The following is a 10,667-nucleotide window of genomic DNA, read 5'->3' as shown; positions in this document are numbered from 1 at the left end:
CTTGTTCAAGATATAAACCAAATTGTAAATTAATAAAATGTTTATCATAAGTACCCTATCATAAATATATTTTAAAATACAATCAAAACCATTAAAGTTTTAATTAATGATGTTTTAAAACATCTACAGTTAATGAACAAAAACAAAGAAGTTAGAAAACAAGCAGACAATGTTCCTGTAGCGAAAAATGTTCCTGTAGCTAGTTTGTATTCTTGCGTTTACAGAACTTGCATCAGGAACATAATATTTTCTGATGAAGTTCTGGTTGACTTGACAAGAAGAGGAAATGTCAGTGCCAGCTCAGAAAAGACTGAGTTGATTGGTTTGAAAGTCAAATAACTTTTTTGTTTAATGAAGATTGTTTGAGAAAAAGATTTATAGTTTCACTTAAGTATGCTGTAAAATTATCTTAAAAACTAAAAAAGTATTTTATCTATACCAAATAACCTAGTTCAGAAAAAACTGAATTAATTAGTTTACATATTTAATAACTAGTTTGTTTGATATAAAATGACTAATGGTTAAGATTAAACTTATAGTTGACTCGCAAACTATTGTAATAGGTCTACCAGCTAAATTACTTCTGAAAATACTGAGCTAATATAAAATCGAACATTTTAATAACTTGTTTCTCTAAACAAAAATTGAATAAAACTTTATATTTTATGTTTGTTATACAATATAGGCTTATTTAAAACAAACAAAATAGTTGTATTTTTTTCCAACTAAGCTAGTTGGGATATAGAAAAGTTTTATTGGTTTTACTTTGTTCAAAGCTTTCACATATTGACTGAAGCAAAGTTCAACCTGTTCAAGTAAAATATACATCAAAAACTTAGGTAATTACTTTTATATGAAACAATGAAAAACTATCTCAAAAACGTAATAAAAAATCATTTAAAAGACTTTTCTATGCAGAAATGGTCGAATGGGCCGTTAGTACGATGAGGTTCGAAGCAGGACAGTACAAGTGTCCACTTAGCCTTAAATTTAATAGGAAGAAATGTGAGATGGTACAAGATCTGTACGATTATTTTGGTGATTATTATTTTCATATATGTTAACCTTATATAAACATATTAGTTTTTATATGTTAAAACTTCCGTATCAAAAAATACTGTTTTTTAATTTTTCCTTTGATGCTTTATGGTTACCTATAATTTCGTTATAAATGCCATATTTCTGGTATTTAATAAATATTTAAAAACTGGTAAGAAAACTTTATGTTTAAAACTTTTTCTCCTTTGTAGCGATCGAAATATTTTTGATTAAGTTTTGTTAGTTTGGCGTGCAGCTTACAAGTTAAATACTCATGTAACTATGTTAAGTTACTATTTTCAAAACTAGTAAAAAATATTAATTTAAAATCAAATATTTTAGCTGTGTTAAACATAAAATGTTATGGGGAAGTATTAAAGTTTCGTTATCTTAAAATTCAAGGCTCCTTTCACGGTTGCTTACTTTTCAACATCAATATTACATGCTTTGATTTTTTGAAAACAAATAAAGAGATCTCAGCTACCAGAGGAGAAATAATATATTTTTTCTTTCAAGACTTTATTATGCAAACTAAGTTTCGGTCAGAGACCTCGTCAGTGCTTATTAAAAAAATATATTATTCAAATAGAAGAATTAAAGTATATTTTTCTATTTGAATAATATTTTTTATATAAGCACTGATGAGGTCTTTGACCGAAACTTAGTTTGCATAATAAAGTCTTGAAAAAACAGATATTTCAACATCAATTTAAGTTCAAATAATTGTTATCAAGCATTCTAAACACTACTCGTACCAACATTTTTTTTTCAGGATACCGCAAATTCAAGTGTACCGTTCCGGGATGCACGAAGAGTTTCAAAACGGATTCGAACCGGAAAGGCCACGAAGAGACCCACAAAAGATGCCAATACTGCAGAAAAAAGTTTCAGGATTACAGTCAGTTTTTATTTATATTACACTAATATTTTTAAATATCTTTTTTGACGTGTACAACTTATTCTAAAAATAAAACACTTCATTTTTCTTAATTTTATTTGAGTACTTTCAAGTAAGTCTTGTAAAGAGTTGTATCTTTGTAAATTACAGATACGATTTTTGACAAGACTTACTTGAAAGTACTCAAATAAATTTAAGAAAAAATGAAGTGTGTTTTGTTATATTTTTTGAATAAATTACTGTTTTAGTTTTGAAACTGCAATTTTTTAACTTGTTCATTGTTTTTATCGTTTGTTAATATGTTCACCAAATAAAACTGTCGGTGCCGCGGTAATCGGTTTATCTTAGTTCTACCCAGAGTTTAATACTTTTATAAAACTAGTATATGTTTTTAAACTTTTTGTTTCTGTAACTTACTAAATAGTTTCAATTACAAGTAAATTAACTTTTCATATTTTTTTCTTCAACTTGAGAGTTCAGTGTTTATTGTTTTAAAGCTTAAAAATTTTTATTTTGCAAAAAAGATCCTAGAAATCCAGTAAGTGAAATCCTCTAAATAAATAAAACGTTTGAGAACAAAACCAAAATTTTTTAGCTGAACTAATTTTCTGTTTGCAAAAATTTTAATAACTTTTTTATTTGAACTTTTTTTGGTAACAGTTGGTGTAGACAATCATCTTCTGAAAGATATCGACTGTTTGTTACGTCATAAAGTAAAAACAGATGCTCAACAATCTAATACTGGTTTGTAATTTTTATCTTTTGTAAGCAAATATTTTGCTTGTTTTTAAAACTTTGATAATATTATATGATGATCGTAAGTAGTTTACTCTAATAGCTTTTAAGGATATTTTGCAAATTTTTTTTTGTGCATTTTTTATTTTTTCTGGTAGCAAGTTTTTAAAAAGCTTCATTTTTATAAACAAAAGTTACATTAACTTTAATATTGTATAAACTCTATTAGTCTGTAAAAGTACTTTTTAAATCATTAGAGATAAAACTTACATGAAGTTAAGAACTATCTCTTTTTTTGATTGTTTAGAGCTTACAAACTAAAGCTTATATGACGTCTCTGATTAGTTTTATACTACTTCTACATGTATAAAAAACTAAAAGTTTTTTTTTGTTTTCAAGCTGCTTCAAAATAAATTCCATTGCTTCTCCTGGACAATTCAGAAACTGTCTAAACAGTCTAAGATTGATTCCAACGGAGTGAATTATTTATTTAGTTTTCGGAACGATTAATTTATTTAGTATACAATTAGTTGTTGATAAAATAACTATTATGTTTTTTTGGATATTTAATACTTTTAAAAGAAGTTTTATGTTGTTATTTTAATAGTTTTGTTCATTTAATAAGCTTCCTTTTTATATTTTTATCAACAAACAAAACCAAAGTAATAAAAAATGCAATTGTACAGGTTTTATAAAAAAGTTATATTGTTTATAGAATTTACAGTATTTAACAACATTTTATTGTAAAATAAAAAAATTTAGGTTTACTCTCTTCTAATTTTGTTGCTGAATTATTGCATCTGTTAGTTTTTTGATGTTGCACTTGAATAAAAAAAAGAAACCCTGGAAAACTTAACAAATATTTGTAATAGGTTTTTTTTTATAACTTATTATCATTTCGTGGTTCGAAATCAGTTTTTTTAGCTTCAATTAATTCTAATTTAACTATAAGTATTAGTACTTAACCACAAATTAACACCATTATCAATGTTAAGTTGGTAAAACTAGCAATTTAATCTTATTTGGCGGTTCAAAACCAAAAAGTTGTTAAAAAACCAACTCAAAATTGACAAGGTACTTGATTTTACTAATAGGATTTCATTAACGACTAACTTAACTTCAACTATATTTGTTTAACACTTAGTATTAAGTTTCAGTTAAGGAAATCTTGCTTTGCTGTGAATATAATGAAGAAAAAAACCTTTAAGTTTGTTTTTATACGTAAAGTTTATTAAAATTAGAAAAGTTGATATGTCACGTGACTTTGTAAAGCTTGCAGTTAAAATGTCACATGTTAGACACATGAAAAGAAATATTTGAGTTGTTTTTACCAAGTAGTTAAACAAGTAATAGTTTTTGTATGATAACAAAAGAGTTATCTTACTTTATTAAAAGGTCTAAAACTTTTATTTTTTAGACACAAATAAGTATAAAAGTTTTTATTACTGTTATTATCTTGATTTCTATACAAATAATCAACGAAGTTAAAAGCTTGCTAGTTTCTTTTTTAATGATAAATGCAAATAATAACTAGTTGATTCAAAAGGTAACTCTGCGAAAAGTAGTTGATAACAAAAAAAAAAAATTTTTTAAAGATAATATTTAAAAATTTTTTTTTTGTTTGAACAAGACCAAAAAATAGGTTAATTTTTGTTAGATTCAGCGATAAGTCTACAATAAGTTTCATAAATTTATTCAAAAAAACTAAACATTTGACACAATAGTCAAAATTTACGGTAAAATTCTAATTATCGTAAAAGTTATCTTGGTTACAAATTTTTTTGTAGTCGACATTAGAAAGACTTATAAATTTAAAGATACAAACATTTAAAAAATTAATTACACTATCAGTATTAAAACTTTAAAAAAAGTAAATTTAACTAAATAAAATCTTTGTGATGTTTAAACTTTAAAGTCGCATAGAATAAGACTTTTCAATTAAAACTACTCATCTAAAAAAAAACGATTAGTGTCTGATCGATTATGTAAAATAATTATAAAATTTATGAACAGTACAAACAAAGAACAATTTTATTAAAACAAATAAAACCTATTGACCTACTATTTACTTACATTATATACATAAACCTAGCATTTTATGTATAATATTGATAAAAAATACAGAAATTTTTTTAACTTTTAGACAAATTTTACCAACCGTTCAAAAAAAAAACAATTTTATTCAAGCAAGTCTTTAAACAATATTTTAATATTTAGAAAAAGCATTAAATAATATAGAAATGATAATTTTAATTTATCCGAACAGTTCTTTATAGCTGGGAGGAGGGGCCATTTTGTTCTGATCGATGTTTTCGTTTCGAATTGGGGGAATGTACAGGGGCGGGGCAGTGGGGTGTAAACTTTGTTGACTTTCCACGGGTAGTAGTTGGTTGTTAGTAGCAACAAAATTCGTGTTATGATGCACACCTGTTTGAAGTTGAAAACATAAATCTGACCAGCTAACTTGGCGGGTTTGATTTTTTTTTAATTATTTGACTTTCATACTTGATAAGAATTATTAAAATGCTAAATAACAAATAATCTTTACAAAAATAACATAAATTATTTATTAAAACTATTCCACAAACGATTATTAGTTTCGTTTTGCTGTTGAGTTCTTCTCGATGATTGACTTTGAGATTCCTAATAAAAAAGTCAGAATTTTTTTTTGATCATTACTAATGTAGATATAAATTGTATGATTAAACAAATAAAACAGTTATTAAAAAAACAGTTTGAGTTTGCCACAGTGTTTTGAGAATTACTTAGTAAAGCGCTTTATACTTTTCTATTTGTTTTTACTTAATTACAACTTATTATTATTTGTTTTGGTTAAATTAAAATTTCTAAATATTTTAAATTAAACTTTTTAAAGCAAAAAGTTAAAATTCCTACCTGACTACAGCAAGCAACAGAGATGGTACATATAGCATGGATGATAAGATAATTGATTGCAAATACCGCTGAAATTTTGTTTAAAGTTTTGTCTTGTGCTGTTCGTTTTTCGTGAGTGGCCCAATTTTTTACCTAATAAAAAAGTTCTATTATTATTTAAACTCAATCAAACAAAGATTAGTTATAAGTTTAGAAAATAATAGATAAACTAACATAATCGATGCTTATGTAAGCTAGCATAAATGAACAGACTATTCCGACTATACCAAATAGGGCTGAAGTCTGTGTTTTAATTATTTTATTTTTACTTATAGCATTCACTTTAATTATTTTAAAAAATTACAAGCCAAACATAACTGAATACGTAAAAAATTAAAATTGTTTATAAGTTATAAACTATTTTTATATATTTATTTATTTTAAGGTTGAATTTTTATTTTAAGCTCTACGATACTAACCATAGTTTTGATAACATTAATTTGTAAATAAATGAAAACTAAAACTAATTCAAAACTGACCTTTATCAGATTAAACCGTACTGCTAAAAGCTGGAGAACCCAAAAAACAAAAATCTAAAAAAATTAAACATAAAGAACTATTTTTTAGTAAAACCTAAAAAGAAACAAGTGAGTTGCAATATTTCTGTTTACAATTTTTAATTATATTCGTTGAATTAACTGCAACCTAAAAAAAACCTACCCAGTTAGAGACATTTAAGTGGTAGCCGTAAGTTTGTGTTTTGCTTTTCACAATTCCAAATACAAAAACTGCGATTGCGGAAAACACATAGTATATCTGAAAAAAAATAATTTTAACCTATCAGAGGTAAACAGAAACAATAAGAAAAAAAAACTTACAAATAGTTTTGTGGCCGCATTCATTCAACTCGGTATAAATTTGAGTAACTTCCTTCGTAGACTGAAACGTGTATAATTTATAAGTTGATAAATAAAAATCTAAAGCTTTTCTTTTGTAAATCATAAGCTTATACATAACAATATAGTTAAACCTTTTAATCTTAGTTATAAGAGCAAAACCTATAGCAAAAAAGCTTAAAAACTTTATATTATTTAAAATATAAACTTCATTAAAAAACACCTAATAAAGTTTTAACTATATAAACGTAGAAATGTATTTGTATAGTACTATAATTGGTATTATGATACTTAAAATGTTTTAAACAAAACTGAGCTTAATTTGTGCTATTTAACACAAAAATGTTTATCATTGTTGCTTTTTAATAATTTTAGACAATCTTAAAAGTATAAACTTATAAAATAAGTTTTTTTTTAGTAAAATTTAAACTAATTTATTTAGCAATGGTTTTTGTTTGAAAAACAAACATTTAAAAATTGATAAAAAGTTTGTTTTTAATGTTAAGATTTAAAAAAGGTTCACTACTACTATTAATTTAACAACATGAGTGGTTTAGGTTTTAGTTATACTACTAATTTTTTATCAAAGGTTTAACTCTGTTAATTAAGCTATTAAATTTTTGTGTTGTTTTAAAACTTATTATAAAATAGCGCAAAAATAAATCAATATGTTTTCTAAACCTTTTTAACAATTTATAAAAAAATTATATAAAGTTTTTCAACTAGGTATTTATAAAACTATATTTTGAAAATTTTAATGCATAAAAAAAAAGTAAACACAAAGCTAGTTATAAATTAACAAAATAGCTAAAATTTACAAACTTTTAAAACATCAGTCTATAGAAAATATGACGGTGTCAATTTTAGAAACTTTTATATTAAAATTTTACTGTTCTATTTAAACATATTAAAACTATTTTAAGGCTATCATCTGAGATTCTAGCAAAACAAAAGCTTTTATATTTGAAAGCAAAAAAAAAGTATACCGTTTTTTTTTTTTATAGTTACCACCATAAACTAGACTTTTAGACTGACTATTACCATATTAGAATAATCAAGAGCTATTATCCAATATAAAATGAACGTCATAATGTTTTTATTTCAATTTGAGTTTATAAAAACTTAGTTTAGAAAAAAACATTGTACAGTAATCACTTTCTTTGTTAAAGTTTTTATAACTTTAAAGTTGTTGTTAGTTTCTTTGTTCTGCTGATTTATTTGTTGTATTATAACAAGCTTTGAAGTCTTTGCTTCTTTTAACTTTGTTATGTTGCTAAAAATAGTTTTTAATAAAATACATTGTGGTATTTTGTGCGCTTTTTTACGTTTGTGTTTCTTAGTTTAGATAAACCAAAAAAGTCCAAATTTTTAAGTCTTAAAAAATTAACTTGTGGAAAATAACTCAAGTAGTATTAATTTTAAAAGAAACGTCTGGAAAGTTTGTGAAACGTACTGTAAAAAAATTTTTGTTTGTACATTAAGCTGATACTTGAAAGTTTGGTAGATTTAGTTTTAAACTTTTATATAAAATAAGAGATTTTATCTCCTAAAGTGCACATTTGACTTATTTTATTAAAAAAGGTTATAATGTAACAAAAACCCAAGGTTTGAGACGACTTAATTATAAGGCTGCTATTTGATACTAACATGCCCTAACTATATATACCATTTAGCGTATCTACTTAACGCATTCCTAATCAAAAAAGTATATATATATATATAAATTTATTGTCTTAACGAATCCAATTTATACAAAATATCTTATTATATATACACATCATTAAACACTTCAGTAATAGCTAATCAATGAACAAAACTGTGTTAAAACAAAGAAAAAGTAGAAACGAAACAGTACTGGCGTTAAAGCGCCAAAACTGAATGCAAATGTTTTGATTTCCTGTACTTTTATTATAAAAAGAGGAGACTGGTAGAGAGTAAGCCAACTAGCGGAGAATTAAAAAGTAGCTTAAATGATTTGAAACCAATAACTTAGAAAAGCCAAGCCTGATCTTATTACAATAAAAGCTGAATTCTATTTTTTATAACTAAAATACAACTTACAATGTTATTCGTCTATCATAAACATTTTGTTAATGAAAAATAATAATTAAATAAATTTAACTGGTTGTGAGAATGAGAGAATCCTTTTAATGTTGGTAAGCAACAGAAAAATTATCAGTAGAAATTTATCTGAAGAAACTGTTGTTAAAAAATAATTACTGTTTGTGGTCAAAAATACAAAAATTAAAAATATTAAAATTCATAGAAACAAAATATTTGTTTATATAAACAGATAAATTTATTTAGAGAAATCATAAATAATGGAAAATAATAAATCGATTTTAATTGAACAAGTCCTCACAGCTTAAAAGTTTAGCTATTTCAACCCCATCAGTATTCTTTCTAAATCAGTTTCGTTTTGGGGGATTATAATGGGTTGTGGATTGCATATTTTGTTCAATTTCTACGGGTAAAAATCGGTTGCTAGAAGAAACAAAATTTATGTTCTGACCCACACCTGTGTTTAAGTTGTATTTTATATTAACTAAAATTTATGCGCTCCAAAATTTAACAAAAATAATTACAAGTTTGGGTTTAAAAACCTAACTTTTATTAAAATAGTCTACCAAATTTTTATTAACAAAATTAAGTATATTGAACTTACACATGATTTTTTTACACAAAAAATGTTTTTAACCTTTATTCTTCATAACTTATAGTTATTTTTTGCAAATGCAGAAAAGCATTTCAATAACTTTGTGTTTACAATGATAGTTTTCCTTGGTATTTGTTGTTTGTAAAAAATGAAACAAGTGAAGGGAAAGAATAACTTAATTGCAGTTTATTAACTTACAATTTTCAACGTCGTTTTGTTTTTTTGGGTTCGTTGGTCGCTGGAGAAAAATACATTTAATACTTTATTTTACTTATTTATACTTGTTATTACATATTAAACATTATACGAAAGTGTTTAAACGTATTTATATACCATTAGCAAGTAACTATATAGAAGTTACTCATTTTTATTTTATATTTTATTTCACAAATCTTTTCAAAATTGTACAGTTTAGGTAAGTTTTTAGTAGAACAGTTTAAGTTAATTAATTTAAACTTATTTTTTAAACTGTTTTACAAACCAAAACTTTTCAAAAATAGTTAACAGTTACTACTTGACAATGAAACTTGTACAGCTTTGAAAAAGTTTGTGAAATATAATATAAAACAAAAATGAGTTATTTGTATATACTTAGTTGCAAATGGTACATAAAGTTATTAGTAACTTCCTATACTGATAACAATAACTTTAAAAACCAATTTTAAGAAATGATTTAAATAGCTACAGTTTTATAAAACTTTAAACATTTTTCTCTGAGATTTCTTGTTTAAAATAAAGTTATTATTACTGATCATAACTTACTAAACACTAAATAAAAAATAGTTAGAATAAAATAACTATAACATATTTTATAAAGAGAAACTTGAACTTTTTTTACTTGACTTGATCCACAAAGCAGCAAGATTAAAGTTGATAGTTTCAAAAACTCCCAAAATATTATCCAGATGTATTTTCTCAGTTTCGTAAATATTCAAGTATTTTACTTAGAAAAATTACCACAATTTGTTTGAACTTGATATTTTGAGATTAGTAACAAGAAACTAACATTTTCAATGCTTCTGTAAGCTAGCATAAATGAAAAGATACTTCCGACTAACCCAAGTAAAATTAAAGTCTGTGTTTATTATAATTAGTTTATTTTATTTATTTAATAATCTATATAGTTTAAAATTTAGAAGTACTTGTGCTGATAAACATCTAATTAAGATCTCTAAATAAAAATAAATTTTATACTAAGTAAAAGTTCTTTAAACCAGTTCTAGCTTACTTATTTAAGTTAATTTAACTTTACTTTCAATTAAAACAAAATTAAATATATTTCAACAAATCTTTGAAAGGTTAAAATGCACAACAAAAAGCTGAAACACCAAAACGAAGAACATGTAAAAAAATGAACAAAGTTTTATCGTTCATGATTTTATTTAATTTTTAAAACATATGTTGTTGTTATAAATAACATTTTAATACAAAAAAACAACCCAAATATATAAGTTGTTCTGTGAATGATTCAGAACTCGATTTACTTCTGAAATGATTAAGACAACAACTGAGGACAAAGATCTGTAAAATACTTTTCATCGGATAACTAAAACAAGATAAGAAAATATAT

The sequence above is a fragment of the Thalia democratica genome, chromosome 5 (assembly GCF_965202585.1).
Source record: "Thalia democratica chromosome 5, ktThaDemo2.hap1.1, whole genome shotgun sequence".
Classification (NCBI taxonomy): domain Eukaryota; kingdom Metazoa; phylum Chordata; class Thaliacea; order Salpida; family Salpidae; genus Thalia; species Thalia democratica.
Note: the sequence above shows the minus strand (reverse complement) of the source record.